The 16,427-nt window shown below is 41.6% G+C and overlaps 1 non-coding gene across 1 annotated transcript; it reads left to right on the top strand.

Moving 5' to 3' along the window:
• The first annotated feature begins 14,440 nt into the window (after nt 1-14,440).
• Nucleotides 14,441-14,546, top strand: LOC125607760. The gene has a single exon (XR_007338830.1). It is a non-coding gene; the product is annotated as a small nucleolar RNA R71 (small nucleolar RNA).
• Nucleotides 14,547-16,427: the final 1,881 nt, after the last annotated feature.

Here is a 16,427-nt window from a genome sequence, read left to right as displayed (position 1 = left end):
AAAAATGATAGAGAATAGACTAATTTTATCAAATCTTTATTATTCAAAATCATTAATTGTCATATATATTTTTGACATATTTGGTAATTCTGTTATTTTTATTTAAGGAAACAAATGAAGAACATTAATAATCAATTTTTGATTAGTTTAATAAAAAGTATATTATATATTTTGATGGACCAACGTATTTTTCTAAAGATTCTAAAAATGATTGTGGTGATGACATGTGGCTACAAAAAAATGTTATAATGCTTCTCTTTTAATATATAGGGGATTTGATACAAAAAGAAAAGCTAGGTAACAGTGTGCTCCAATAAAGACCCCATGATGTAGCATTAGAACTAATAGTGGTATACTTCCAAGCAATGGGAAATTACATCTCTACAATTCAAGAAACCAATTGTGTTATCAAACACTAAAGTCAAGTGAAAAAACCAACATATTGTGATCCTTGAGCGAAGTAGCCATGTTTTAAATCATATAATGCTCTGTGTAAAATCTCTGACTTGCTTCAGTTTAACAAAACAGTTAGTTTCCATGTTTCGTAATTCCCCAGATGAAAATGAGATCTGGGGATCATAAAGCTCATCACTTTATCATTAATTCAATTTATGAAGGCGGCCCGCCCATTTACATATTGGGAGGCTAAAGCAAAAGAGATAGGAGAGATGGATAAAGAAGAGCTTTAGAAGAATTGGTTCATCGCCTATGAGATTTCAAATAGAGAAAGAAACAGCTCGAAGGGATTCAAGGTGTGTCAGCTCTAGTCGATCAATATTTCTACTGTAAAATGGTGGTGAAAGATTCCCGGGAAGAAACAGTTATCGACAATATTTCTCAAAAATGATTTTTTTCAATTCTCTTCAAATAACACCTATATAGTTGTTATTCTATTGGAGCTGTTTTTAACTAAAAATGACATAAAGTTTCCTCAAATCCTTTTTACAAATCTCATTTTGTAAATACATCTTTGAATAACAGTGGAGTTCATACAGTTCTTATAAATGATTAATTGAATAACAGAGGATTTCAAGTGATGTTTGATAACTTTGCACAAACTCCTTATTGAATAACACATGATTTGAAGCTTTTTAAAAAAAAATTACATCATCTCCTCCTCACCAAGCCACTCTCTTCCCACATCAACCCACATCCTCCTCTCTCCTCGTCACCACCGTTTATGACAAAGAAATATGACATGGTGGAGGATCCGGCGACAGACATGGTGGTGTGTTGGATCAATTGTCGTAACAGCTTTATGGCTTGGCATCCTCACAAGTTCTTCACCACTCTCCTTCCTCGCTACTTCAGGAATATCATTTTCCCCAGATTCATTCATCAGCTCAACACTTATGTAAGTGCCCTCTTCACTAGTTCCTCTGCTTATTTGTTCTTTTATTTTTTGTTTTCTAATCTCAACTTTGGATTTCTTTAGATTAGTTTCTTAAAAGGTTAGTCCTCAGCTTAAACTTTAGTCATTTGTGCTTCCTAACGACTACACTCAAACGGGTTTCTCAAAATTTGTTCTTTTCTTACATCAAACATACCTTCTGGTGTTAATAAAAAAATGTATAGAAGATAAAGCACTCCTAAAGAGAATAAAACGGAGGATGAACATGGGTTTGCAGACTATGAATCAGCAAGGATCAGGATCAGATATGTCATGTGTGGAAGTTGGGAAATACAGATTTGAAGGGGAGGTAGTAGCGCAGTGTACGAATGGGTGAACAGTCGATCTATGAATTTTAGGTTCTTCAAGACTTGTTCTTGGATTGATCAAGAGTTTCTTTTGATAGCTTCTTCAGACCAACTTCTTGGAGGACGAATTTAATTAAGACGCTCAAGGATGAAGTATACATGACACAGCCACCATGATTTATCAACAAGGAAAGTCCACAATACATATGTCGTCTTCGGAAGGCGATATATGGCCTCAAACAAGCTCCAAGAGCGTGGTATGTTGAGCTCAAACCTTTCTCATTGATTCTGGTTTTGTCAATTCAGCTTCAGATACTTCACTATTTATTCTCCGAGTAGCTACTTCTGTTGTCTCCGTACTGGTTTATGTTGATGACATTTTGATCACCGGGAATGACAACAATCTGATCAATAAGATGTTACAAGCCTTAGCAACCCGTGTCTCCGTCAAAGATCATGAGGAACTACATTACTTCTTGGGGATTGAAGCCAAACGAGGACCTGCAGGACTGCATCTCAGTCAGGGAAGATACATACTTGATCTCCTAGAGCGTACGAAGATGCTCGGTGCCAAACCAGTAGCCGCACCAATGGCTGCATCACCTAAGCTAACACTGAACTTTGGCTCAAGAATCTCTGATCCGAGTGAATTCCGACGAGTTGTAGGCAGTCTTCAGTATTTGGCCTTCACTCGTCCTGACCTCTCCTACACTGTCAACAGACTCTCTCAGTTTATGCATGTTCCAACATCTGATCACTGGAATGCGGTCAAGAGAACACTTCACTACTTAGCTGGCACACCGGATCAGGGAATTTTGCTTCGTAAAGGTAACTCCATGATCCTCCATGCATTCTCAGATTCTGATTGGGCTGGGGATGCTGATGATTATGTTTGACCAAATGGATATGTGGTCTACGTTGGTCATTATCCGGTGTCATGGTCCTCAAATAAGCAGAAAACTATTGCAAGGCCATCTACCGAGGCAGAGTACCGGTTCGTAGCCAACACGTCATCTGAACTCATATGGATTGCATTGTTGTTGCTGGAACTTGGTCTACGCATTCAGCAAACTCTTACCATCTGCTGTGATAATGTAGGGGCTACTTATCTTTGTGCCAATCCGGTTTTTCACTCCAGAATGAAGCATGTAGCATTAGACTATCACTTTATACGCAATCAAGTTTGTGCAGGGGCCTTATGTGTTGTTCATGTCTCAACGAACGATCAGCTTGCGGATGCCTTCACCAAACCACTTCCAAGATTAGTTTTTCAATCCTTTACAAGAAAGATTGGAGTGGCAAAACCCCCTCCATCATGAGGGGATGTGTTAAGGATCAATCATATCATTGATTGATTTACGATCCTTATTCATTATGGAAACTCTATATTCTCATTTATTCATATCTTTGTAAACCCTAGTTCACAGCCATGTATATAAGGCACTCTTGTACATCTTCTTGCATATATGTAATACAATTCCTTACAAGGACTAAGTCTTAATAGGCTCTTTGGGTTGTGGCTAAGAATTGAGTTTGTGTGTTTATTGCACATTTTCACGAGTGTGTAATGTTACATGCTATTTCCAAACCACAAATTTACTAATCAATCATACTTATCATAAGCTTCAGTAGATTGGGTCAAACTTAAAAAAATATTTAAACACTCTCTGGCTGAACATATATGTACATATTTTTTGATAAAACGTTTTAAATGACTGAACATATCTTTACAATTGATGAACGATATAAATCTTTTTTATACTTCACAGTATTCATAAAGTCTTAATGACTTGTAGTGAGAGTGGCCATAATATGCAGTCGTACTGCTCCCAGATTTGATTGTTTTTCCATTATTCACGTTTTCTCAAAAGTATCTGGCTGTATCATACATGTATCAAAAGTAACTAACTAAAACGTCATTAATCCTTAAATATAATATTTATTGATCTATAACTATTCTGAATAAATTTATACTTAACATGAAAGAAACCTGTTATCGTGTTAATGTTTTGAACTTGGTATATCTTCTTAACTTATGTTTCATTAATTTTCAGTTAGTGATAGCCTAGAGACGACAAAAGGCATATCTAGAGATCATGCTTGTAACGGCCCGATTCCTAGCCCAAAAAAATTTATTAAGGAGAGCCCGTTAAGACCGCAGCCCATTAGGGTAAATGACCTAGGATTTTTTCCTTTTTCTATAAATGAAGCTGCCTCCTCTCACTTTTCTCTCATTTCTGAAACATGAGCGAAGCTCTGCAGAGATTTAGAGAGATTAGGAAACCCCAGCCGTCAAGCTTCTCTTTTCCTTTTCTCTCTTCTTCTCTCACGCCTCTCTCTCTCTCCCTCTCCTTTCTCTTTCCGTTGGATCTCTTCCTCTCTCCTCGCCGCGAGTCCCCCGAGAGCAAGCCGAGCCGCCGGTGGTGGTGGTGGTGGTGGTCGTCCAAGTGGTGGTGGGGTGATCGTCCGAGTGTGGTGATGGTGGCGGCTGTGTAGTGTTGTAGTGGTGACCAGATCTCGTATCTCTCTCTTGTTCCTTGTTCCAGATCAGTTCAGATCTCCTCTCCCTTGTCTCTTGTTTCTAGATCCAGATCCAGATCTAGACTAAGGTGGAGTGTCTCGAACCCAACTTTCTCTCATGATTCTGTATACTCCTTTATGTTGGAGTTAGGTTTGATTAGACCCTGTTTGAAAGCTAGGTTGATAGAACATGACTATTACTAGGATGTTAGATGAATGGATCAAGATGCATAAGAACCCTCATACTGATAAATGGGACTTGATGAACTGAATTGAGTTGTTATGGTGATGATTGATTGGTAATGGATACTTGTATGTTTGGATGTGTAGTCCCATGAGTGGTTAGTGATTAAAGCTAGGATGCTAGAAAGAATGAATGTTAAGATGATAGATGACTACTGATTGTTATTGATATTGTAAGTGAAACTTGAGTGGGATGTGTATTGTGTGTGAAACCGATAATGGGTGGGGTCTAGTGAATGAGTTCAACTACGAGTCTAAGTGTAAAGGAAAGTGAATGAGAATGAGAATGGATAAGTGAAAGTGAATAAGGATGTGAAAGGATAAGTGAATGTATAAGAGAATAACGTTAAGGTTAAGCATGGGTTGGGAAATCATATAGAGTCTAGAGGAAGTACGCGTGGTAGTGGTTCTACGCTAGGTATCCATAGAAGCTGTGGCGAATCCACAAGAATATGGAAGCACCCATAGGAGCTGTGGCGAATCCACAAGAATATGGGGTAGAAGCCTAGTGGGAGCTACCCACGGAGAAAAGAGAAAAGATGAGCCAACCGCGAGAGGCGGGATATAAAAACGTGCATTGTAGAGTTCTTAGTTCGTGGTCGGGTATCGGGGTGTTAAAGGTGTCATAGGATTGAGTCGGTCTGGTACGACGAGTCGGTTAAGTCTAAGGTTTGACGTGTGTGGCAATGAGTGAGATCATTGTATGATTGATCGCTAGGTTGTTAGAAATGTATAGAATGGAATGTGTGGAAATAAATGATGATGATATGAAAGGTTAGGATGCATTAACTGATTGTAGTGGCTAGTCAGCCTAGTTCCCGCATAGAGTAGTATAGAGTGTCATGCGAGCAGGCTGGTCTAGAGTCACTTCACTGAGTAACTTGTTGCTCATTCCTCCCTTTCCATTTCTTTGTGCGCAGGACTGTAAGTAGAAATGGATGTGGGTGTGATGGTATTTTAAAGAAGGTTATGCGTCCGTCGACTCTTGGGACCAGTAATGGGACACGTAAGGTTGTCTAAATGAGTAGACACGTGTCCATAACGCCCTTTCGATAACCCCGGTCGGATGCCGGGGGATCGGGCCGTTACAATTGGTATCAGAGCGGGTTAAGATCCCTTAGTTCTGTCCTAAGGGATCAACATTTCCGACGTTTTTCAAAAAAAAAAAAAATTTGTGAAAGTTGCTATGTATTTTTCGGATTGTGAAAGGAGTGCTTGAAACCACCCACTATATCTGTACTTCTATTATGGTTCTGATCGGATTTCTGGTTGAAGGATGTCTTCGACAATGAGTAACGACCAGAGTGCAAATTACGGGTATCGTGGACCTGCATGGTGAAACCCGATCTACACTCGGACTCAAAGCACCATAAAGAGAAAGGTGGTACCTCATCGGTGACGTCCATTGACGATGTTTCATCGTCAGACACATGAGTTGGAGTGGTTGGAGGAAAGCCAGAGATGGAAACCCGACTAATGTAACTACCGAGAGCGTGAAGGTTGTGGCAGATATCATGGGTTTGGAGGAACATTAGAGGTACAGTGAAAAAAGTTGAGGTCATAAGTCAATGAAGGTATTTCCCGAGGAAGGACATATATCTAATGGAGGGCTAGTTCTAGGATATATGCCAGAGAGACATGAATGTAAGGGAATACAATAAGGATGTAACCCCCTGAGGAGAATTGTCGGGCACCCTCTAAGGGGGCGAGAACTGATTCACCGCTTCCTGAAAGAATAGTTGTGACGTGCAAGATTACTGGGATCATGAGCTAATCTAGAAGGGTGCAGAGTTATAGTTTTGGTTGTAAGAAGATCATAAGCTAACCAAGCATCACATACTTAAAGCCCAAGGGGAACTTGCAACATCGCCATTACCACAAGGCAGTTTCGTTGTGACAAGAGTGGAAGTGCGAGAAGAACCACACTAGGATATAATGGATGGGAGCGTACTACCAGTACAACCAGTACGGCTATGATAGGAGGTTCGTTCATCAAGGAAAACATGGTCAGACCGAAGGACTCAGAGGACGAGGATATGTTTGGTGCAGAGTAGCTAAACACCAAGTCGGGGGCTGCTGGGCTCAACTAGTAGGATCCGCGGTTGAAGTGCTATCCTAACTACCGGTCCCGGCAAGGGCAACTTTAATTGGGGCTACCTGGGTTAGGACCGAGGGAGTATAGAGAATGATGACCATGGGAGTGTATGTGGTAGTGTTAATATCTCTCGACGGTGTGAACCTGCATGGAGATCTGCTAGGGTTGGAGTTTGGAATGATATGAAGTGACAGAGTTTTGGGATGCGTATTTAGAGGTGTACCAGTGTTCGGGGATGTTGCAGTGTGTTAGGGATAGCATCGAGGCTTAGCGAGAATCTATACGGAGGTCATAGATTAATGAATAGGAAGAGATCTAGGAAAACAGACCGGGACCAAACACGTGGAGTTAATGTATTGTATTGGCATGTACTCATAATCCTCTATAGGAGAGGAGAGTAGTCTTTAATGGAATAAGGATTAGGATATGGATATAAGCTATCTTGATGTTGAAAGCTGAAGAGTTAAAAGGAGAATGATTTGTATTTAGAAGTGAAAGCTCTAAGTATTGGATACCATTGCTGCAGTAGCCGGGTATGCAGACACTGATACCACTCAAATTACCCTAAGGAGTGTTACTCCCATCAAAAGAGGTTCAGATGTAGTACTTAGGGATTGAATCCACAAGGAGCTAGGGAACAATTAAATCTAGTGTTTATTAATTCTAAAGGTTGTATTGTTTAAATGGAATAGCAATAGTAACAAGCGAGTAAATATAAATGTAACTTGGTTGGAAATGATATTAGATGCAGGGCCACTATTCAGGTGTTGGAGATTATAATACCTATAGATGCCTAATTGTTGCATGCATGATATATTAGAGCTCATTCGCTTAACTCAGTGATCAGCTGTCGCATGTACCACTGGTTAACAGACTAGATCTCGTGTCTCACCGGTTAGTATGCAGACAACGAGAGAGTGTTGATCGATAGTCTATTAAGACGTCGACCGATACACCTTTGCCAACATCGATCGATTGTCAGTTGAGGACATCGATCGACGGGTTTTAGCCAGGCCTATGCACGAGTATAAAATGCCCTACTAAGATTCTAAATTGGCGGTTAGCCCTCTCTAGCAATCCTAATATGATAGATAGATGTCAGGATGGGATAACAAGGGTGCTTGAATATGCAATCCTATGATCAAGTTCTAGCTAGCTAGGCTAAAACAAGCAATAAATACAAATCTATCATGAATATCACAACAAGGCAGATCTATAGTTTGGGGCTAATCCCACAAACCTATGAACCCTGGATCAAATCCCACAAACCTATCTGAACCCTGGATCTAACAGTTGAACTACTCAGACATAGCAAAGCAATTCATATCAATAGATAAATAGAAACTCATAGAATAGATGAAAAGAAATAGAAACAAGGAGTTCCAATCACAAGTGATCTTCTCTCCCAAAATGAAACTTGTAACAAAACTAGGTCTAGAAAAAGCTCTGTTCTCTGCCGTCAAAAACACTAGGCAGTATATATTCTACTAGGTTAAAAACTCGTCAGGGCATTTTGGTAATTTGGCTTGGCCTTGGTTTTTAAGTCTGCTGAATCCAAAATGTCGCGTCTGGTGTCTCGACATCGATCGATGGTACTTGTGTACATCGATCGATATTAATCTTCATCTGTCGAGGCATTTCCTGATATCGATCGTCAGCACTGATGCGCATCGATCGATTATTCTTCCTCTCGTCGACCTCTAAGTGGTCAGCTCGGGTGAAATGTCCTTTAAGCTCCAAAATGCTCCAAAGTCATAGCTTTACTCCGAAATGCACCTGAACCTGAAAACATACCTAGAAGAGTAGAAAACATAGATATATATATAGTAAAATACTTATATACCATGGATAAAAATGGGTCAAATCCAAGGTATATCAACTCCCCCAGACTTACCCTTTTGCTTGTCCTCAAGCAAAACATACAGGCAGTCTCTCTGAAAGAGGTTTGAAAATATTTAGGGATTTAAGATTTTAAAACATAGAAATCTTTCCTCAACAATTTTGCAACCACATTTAAAAAGTCCTAATCACAAAAGCACACTATGCAATATCCTAGCTTAGCAACCATTTCTAACATAACACAACTCATCAATTCACGTCTGACATCCCCTCTACTGATTTCATTTCTTAGCATAAATATAAAGTGAATGCTTTACCTTGGGAGTATCGATCACAGGATGCAAGGATTTCAGACAGGTATCTGGAGCTGCAGGTAAAAGTTAGTTCCTAGTTTCTCTCTCTCTAAATTTCCCTCTTGAGTCAAAGTCTGCTTCCATTGCAGGATCAGTGACCAAGATTGGACAGGCTTCCATGAATCAAAACTTAATGGTGGTTGCCACCAAGTTCTGTTCACTTCTTTTTGACCTATATCCAAGAGTTCTTTGCGAAAGCGAGCCTTGAAGATTGCCGCCTCCAAGTCCCGTTTCGAACTCTTTTATTTGAGTCTTTATGAATCAAGCCTTAATGGTTTTAGCCACCTAGTCCTGTTCAGACTCATCCTAATTAAACAATAGATCTTATTTTATTTTATTATTATAATTATTATTATTATTTTTTTTAATACTCACTAACTAATCTAGGGTCGAAATTTAGAGAGAGAAAATGTGATAATTAATCTAAACCTGGCGTTACCTTCCAGACCTGTCTGAAGAATCCGATCCCATGTATACCAAGCCCCAAGACAAGCGGTTATGTCAGGTTTAGTGTTGGAAATCAGCTTTGGTTACTTCATACGGTTCAAGGTAAGTGTGTAGTTGATAGGTTGATCCGCTTTAGCATCTTTAGTGCTATCCGCAATCAGTAAATCTAAAATGGTGCTAAAGATTGGTTAGATATTCATGTTTAAATCAATATAGGATTATAGTCCCTATTTTCAATAGCTAAGCATAATTTATTTAAAATTCCTTTTTACATAAGAATAAAATAAATTATATCAGTAAATCTCCCCCAGACTTAAATTACACTGTCCCAGTGTAACTCAGCCGGAGTTATGATGAATAGTTTATGATGTACGAAATGTAACAAGTAGGGAAGATACATCTGACCGGATTAGATATCGATCGATGTGTAAGTGTTACATCGATCGTCGTGTGGTTGCCTATGTCGAACGATGTCGACGTCTCGTCGTCGGTCGATATTCAGGTCCTCCTACTTGGGTCTCCTAAATCTGAAAGAAATAAAACGAAAGAAATTAAATGCTAGCTAATAAAACCAAAGTAAAATACCTAATAGTGGGTTGCCTCCCACTCAGCGCTTGGTTATAGTCATTTAGCTTGACTGTGGTAGTGATTGGCTATTGGGTGGAGAAGCAGCTGCTTGTTGGAAAGCAAGCATCCACGTCATCTCTGCGCATTCTGGACCAAGATGCAATGAAACTTCTTGTGGCCTCATCATTTCTTGTCCATTTGTCATCCATCTTCTCAAGTACTTTGGAGATGTTCTGTAGCCTTTCTTGAATGTTGTCAATGCTGACCTGGTGCCAGCCTATGTTGTCATAGGCGTATGCTGAAAGTTCTGTCAGTTCCTTTTGCATTGACTCTACCGTCTTGTGTATCAGCTGCTTGCCGATTGGTGTAGACTCGGCGTCGATCGATGCGATTATGTGTTTGTTGGTCGATCTCGGCGAGTTGCCATCGATCGATTTCGCTGGTGTCCTGTCGATCGATGCTGATATCTGATGTTGAGCTGCGAGTTGCCTCTGAATGGCTTTGACTTCTTTCTGTAGCCATTCTGCGTGGTTGTCTAGTCCACTGATTTTGTTGTCGAATGGAAAGTAGATGTCATCGCAGCGTTTGTCAAGTCGTTCCTCCATGGTGTCTAGAGCAGTGTAGATCTTGGATGTGATCTTGTCAACCTCTGCTGCTGTGTAAGGAAGTAACTCCACAGGTTTCTTGCCATCGATCCAAGGCCCTCGTAGCCTGTCGATCGATGCTGATTTTGCCTGCAAAAAACTTTGATTAGTAATGTTCTCAATATCCTTTTGGGCATCAAGTAATTGACTAGACAATTTGTTTAAATCTATCATGACTGGTGATATAAAACGGTCATGCATATCCTCGTAAGTCCTCAGCCTCTCATTCATGGCTGAGACTTTGGCGTCGAGCGATGTGAAGGTACACATGTCGATCGATGTGGCTGGTTGTTGGTCCTTCTTGCGAATGGTGTCCAGATCTTGCTGTAGTAGCTCGATTTTAGTGCTTAGCCAGTCCACGTTGTTGTTGAGAGGGCAGTAAACGTCGTTTATCCTTGTGTCGATGTATGAGACTTCCCATTCATCCCTGTGTTGTGTTGAACATTGCGGTTCTGCAGGGATCTGAGCTGTAGGAAGACTGACGTCGATCGATGTTTCACGTGGTGCGTCGATCGATGCTGAGGTCGTAGCTTCCTTCTCAAGTTACTGACGTAAACTCTCAATTTCTGTCCTCATTTCTGCCATACATCTGAAAAGCTCATTGTAGCCTCTATCCAAAGGCTGATGTGTATTATCTACAAATGTTTTGAGATCCTCTCCCAGTTTCTCCTGAGCTCCACAAATACCAAACACCATTTCATCGATTTCTTCTTTGGTGTAGAGTTCCGGTGCCAGTCTTGTGGGTGTGAAGGAAGTGGCATGTTCTGGAAGACAAATATGGCTTTCCAGTATTTTTCTGATGTTGTCCTTTGTGACAGGTATCATCTCACCAGCTACGCCTCGTGCGTGTCCACGCTCATCTCTGTAGACTCCATACTCGTCCCTTTGTTCCCAAGTGAACTTTCTGGCTCCGTACATGTCGAAAGCGCGGTTCCCACATTCATACCGTCTGTCGATCGACGTCTGTTCATCCCTATCGATCGACGTTGGTGTTATCCTGTCGATCAATGTCTCCGTTGTACCGTCGATCGATGCTTGCCCTTTTGGTTGGCGTGATAGATCTGGGTTGATCTCTGTTGTGGCGACTCCTGCATGGCTGTTAGGATCTGTTTGAATGACGTCTGGAGTGCCACGTTGCTGTGAGAATAGGTTGTCAGGTCCATTGGCTACTTGAAGGATGTCTGCTATGTCCTCTCTGGACACTTGTAAAATCCTTCCATCCGTTGCACGTGCGTTGCCATCTGGGTCCCTGAAAATACCAAATTCATCAGGTGTTAGAAAACCGTAATCAATGTTTGCATAATCATTCAATTTAGAAATAGAAAGATTAGGGTTTAGAGTAGTATCGATCGATGTAGATACAGTTACATCGATCGATGGCAGAGTAATTTCTGCAGAACTTGTGTTCTTGAGATGATTGCTCTTCATGGATTTTTCTGTTGATGTAGAAGGAAGAGTGTTCATCTTTTTTGCTTGTGTGTTTGCTCTGATGTGTGTAGGTGGTTTCGGAGGTGCAAAACGATTTATATAGGTATCTATAAACCTAGTTGGGGAGGGAATATTCTCCTGCTCCTGATTTTCGCTGCGGCGCGAATATCGATCGATGTTCCTTTCGGGGTGTCGATCGATGTGAGCGGTTGTTTTGCTGGACGAGGGTGGGTATCGACCGATGTGGAGTGCACAGCGTCGAACGATGTTGGAAACGTGTTGGTGAACTTATGTGTTTCAAGTCTTTCATCCTGCAAAGACATTTCTATTGCACGTTCTTTCCAGTAATCCTCATCGTATTCCTCGGTATGTTCTTCATTAGGTGAAGTAATTACAGTGTCAACTGCAAAACTTTCATGGAAACCACTGTCTGCCCAACTGCCTATGGAATAATCATCATGTCCTCTCTTGCTTGGAGGTTGGAAGGCAAAATGTTGGTAACAATGATTAGGTGAAGCGAAATGGTCAAGTGGGTGCATTACGTCGAGTGACGTGTTGTTGCGGTCATCGGTCACCATTGACACATTGGAATCGATCGATGGAAAGGTTGGGGTGTCGATCGATTCCGAGTACTCTGTTTCGTACTCCGATTCATACTCTGCTCCACAATGGCATGCGCCAATGAAGCCAAGTTCTTTCCCATAATCCACAGAATTAATGACCTTTCTCTTAGGTCGGATGGGGTCGTAGTGGATGTTTGGGTCTATGAGCGTTAGACACAATTTGTTTTTGTTCATGTCACATACGGCTCCTACTGTAGCTAGGAAAGATCTTCCAAGCAGAAGTGAAGAGTTCCAGTTAAGCTCGATGTCTAGGACATGAAAATCTACAGGGACAAGGGCATTACCAATCTGTACCTCCAGATCTCTTATGATACCTCCTGATCGTTTCTCTGAAAGATCCACGAAGGTGAAGGATTTGTTGAGGGTTCGATGGTCAAACCAAGCTGGTCTGCCATGATCATAGGGAGGATACTAACTGATGCTCCTGTGTCACACATTGAATGGGGAAATTCAACACCCTTGACTACGCATGGTATTGCAAACTTCCCAGGATCACTCTTCTTCGTCAATGTGATCCTGTGTTTCATCTTCTCTCTGACTTGATGAAACATTCTCCTAATGTCCTCCTCAGTTACCTTTGTTTCTCTGAAGAACATCCACAACCGGTGTGTGAAGTAAGCTTCATCAAAAGGTTTTTCGATTGGGATTCTGAGGACTCGTTTAGTGAAACCATCCATCTCCTTATCGTTAGCTTCCCTCTTAAGGTTTTTAGGAATCTTCTCCTTTCTTTTCCTTAACCTTCTCCCTTCAGATTCTTGTTCTTCTTGAACAGATTCTGGTGAACTATTTAAAGGGTTGGGTTTTGGTTCGGGTGGGTTTGCTAATGGTTTAGGTGGTGGTCTGAGTGCGTTGATGTAATCATTATCGATTGAGGGTAACCGCACTCGGTATGTCAGAGGTGCCTGTCGATCGATGGGAGGTGTGTTGTGACGATCGACGTCGGACTCACTCTGTTGATCGATGGTTGGTTCAACCGATCGATCGATTTTATCATAGAAAGGGGGGGGGGGGTGAGGATGCTTAGCTGCGAATTCTTCATGAGTTAGAATTCGAACCGCATTGCATTCAGTCGATTTGGCAGACGACGTCGATCGATGACTGGAGTAATCCGTCCATCGATCTTCATCATGGTCTGTCGATCGATGCGAGTTCATCGACATCGGTCGACACCATTGGGATCCGCCGAGACTCATGGAGCTTTCGATTTCGAAATCTCCTTCCTCAAGCTTTTTATTTCTCACCACTTGCCAGAAATCATCATCTATGATGGCATTTACGTGGTGTTTTCATTTGTCAGCTCCTGCCTCTCTAGCGAAAGCTTCTTGCCTCTTTATAGTCTCGTCCGTCTGAATTACTTGGGTTTCAGGTTCTCTCACCTGAGTCCCTAAGGTCTCGATTTTGGTGTTCAGATTGTTGTAGGCAGAGTCTATCTTACCGTTGAAATCCACGGTGATTTGTTGTTGTCCCAACAGTACTCGATCAAGCATCTCTTCGATCTTGCTTTCCTGAGTTTGGGGTGGTGGATTTTGGTAGTAAGAGTTCGAGTAGCTCTTGCTGTTGTTGAAGGGTTTTTGAAATTGTTAATTTTGGTTACTTCTTTGGCCATTTCCAAAGAAGTTTCTGTTTCCGCCTTGGTTTCCAAATTTCTGGAATCCGGTACCTCCGATGTAATTCACATTTTCTTCTCCTTCCGTATCTGCTACTTCTCCTTTAGCTGAACAGACTTGCTTCCTAAGAAGCTCGTGCACCACATCTAACTTAGCTCTTACTTCGTCCATCTGTTCCTTCCCGATAGAGGCTACAGACTTCTTCCGTTCAGAGTCAGTGTTTTTGGTGCTGCTGCTGTTAGCAAGGTTTTCGATAAGTCTCACAGCTTCCAACGGATTCCGAGTAGTGAAGTTTCCTTCACTCGCCGTATCAAGGGCCATTTGATACTGTAAGGCGAGACCTCGGAAGAAAGTGCTTAGCAGCTGCACTTCGTTAAATCCGTGGTGTGGACAGTCTCGCTGGAAGAACCTAAATCTAATCCACGCATCTTTGAAGGACTCTCCAGCCTTCTGCGAGAATGTGGAAATTTTGTTCCGAAGTTCTTCAGCGCGCGCCTCATCGAAGAGGTTGCGTAAGAAAGCATTCTTGATGTCGCTCCAGGATGTTAAAGATCCTGTGGGTTGCTGCCTAAGCCAGTGCATCGCTTCTCCATTCAGCGTGTACCTGAAGAGCTTGCACAGCAGGTAATCTTCGGGGACTCCTTCCATCCGAATAGCAGCGATTAGATCCTCGAACCGTTCCAAATGGTCCATAGGATGCTCGTGCGGTAACCCAGAGTAGGGTATCTGCGACACGAGAGTGTAGTATTGAGGCTTCAGCTCGAAATTCTGTTTCTGGATCTCCGAAAGTCGAATAGCTGATCTGTTGGAATAGTACTCATCTGGGCGATTGTAGTCGGCCAGTGGTTTAGATCGAGCGTCCTCATCTACAGGTTGAGCAGCTCCTGTAGCATCAGCATCAGGGATTACAATTCCCTGAGCATCTATTTTCTGACCATTTTTTACGACACGGTATCGATCGACGTACGCGGTGTAGTATCGATCGTTGTCGAACGATTGGGATCGATCGACGATGATGGTCTGGTGTTGGTCGACGGTTGGTTGTGCGTATCAATCGACGACGAAGTGGTTGCGTCGAGCGATGTGGAACGTTGACCTCTACGGATGGTGCATTCCAAATGAGCAGGATCGTCTGAGAACAGCAAGTCTTTCTCCTTGTTGCTTCTTGTACCGCTGGGCATGCACCTGAAAAGACAAGAAAAAGATTATTAGAAAGGGGGTAAAGAAAAGAAAAAGAATTAATAAAACTAAATCTAATGGCGATCAAAGCTCCCCGGCAACGGCGCCAAATTTGATACCACTCAAATTACCCTAAGGAGTGTTACTCTCATCAAAAGAGGTTCAGATGTAGTACTTAGGGATCGAATCCACAAGGTGCTAAGGAACAATTAAATCTAGTGTTTATTAATTCTAAAGGTTGTAAATGTTTAAATGAAATAGCAATAGTAACAAGCGAGTAAATATAAATGTAACTTGGTTGGAAATGATATTAGATGCAGGGCCACTATTCCGGTGTTGGAGATTATAATACCTATAGATGCCTAACTGTTGCATGCATGATATATTAGAGCTCATTCGCTTAACTCAGTGATCAGCTGTCGCATGTACCACTGGTTAACAGACTAGATCTCGTGTCTCACCGGTTAGTATGCAGACAACGAGAGAGTGTTGATCGATAGTCTATTAAGACGTCGACCGATACACCTTTGCCAACATCGATCGATTGTCAGTTGAGGACATCGATCGACGGGTTTTAGCCAGGCCTATGCACGAGTATAAAATGCCCTACTAAGATTCTAAATTGGCGGTTAGCCCTCTCTAGCAATCCTAATATGATAGATAGATGTCAGGATGGGATAACAAGGGTGCTTGAATATGCAATCCTATGATCAAGTTCTAGCTAGCTAGGCTAAAACAAGCAATAAATACAAATCTATCATGAATATCACAACAAGGCAGATCTATAGTTTGGGGCTAATCCCACAAACCTATCTGAACCCGGGATCTAACAGTTGAACTACTCAGACATAGCAAAGCAATTCATATCAATAGATAAATAGAAACTCATAGAATAGATGAAAAGAAATAGAAACTTGTAACAAAACTAGGTCTAGAAAAAGCTCTATTCTCTGCCGTCAAAAACACTAGGCAGTATATATTCTACTAGGTTAAAAACTCGTCAGGGCATTTTGGTAATTTGACTTGGCCTTGGTTTTTAAGTCTGCTGAATCCAAAATGTCGCGTCTGGTGTCTCGACATCGATCGACGGTACTTGGGTACATCGATCGATATTAATCTTCATCTGTCGAGGCATTTCCTGATATCGATCGTCAGCACTGATGCGCATCGATCGATTATTCTTC

Source organism: Brassica napus, chromosome A3 (assembly GCF_020379485.1).
Source record: "Brassica napus cultivar Da-Ae chromosome A3, Da-Ae, whole genome shotgun sequence".
In the NCBI taxonomy this organism is placed as follows: domain Eukaryota; kingdom Viridiplantae; phylum Streptophyta; class Magnoliopsida; order Brassicales; family Brassicaceae; genus Brassica; species Brassica napus.
Note: the sequence above shows the minus strand (reverse complement) of the source record. Positions and strands in the feature narration are given on the sequence as shown.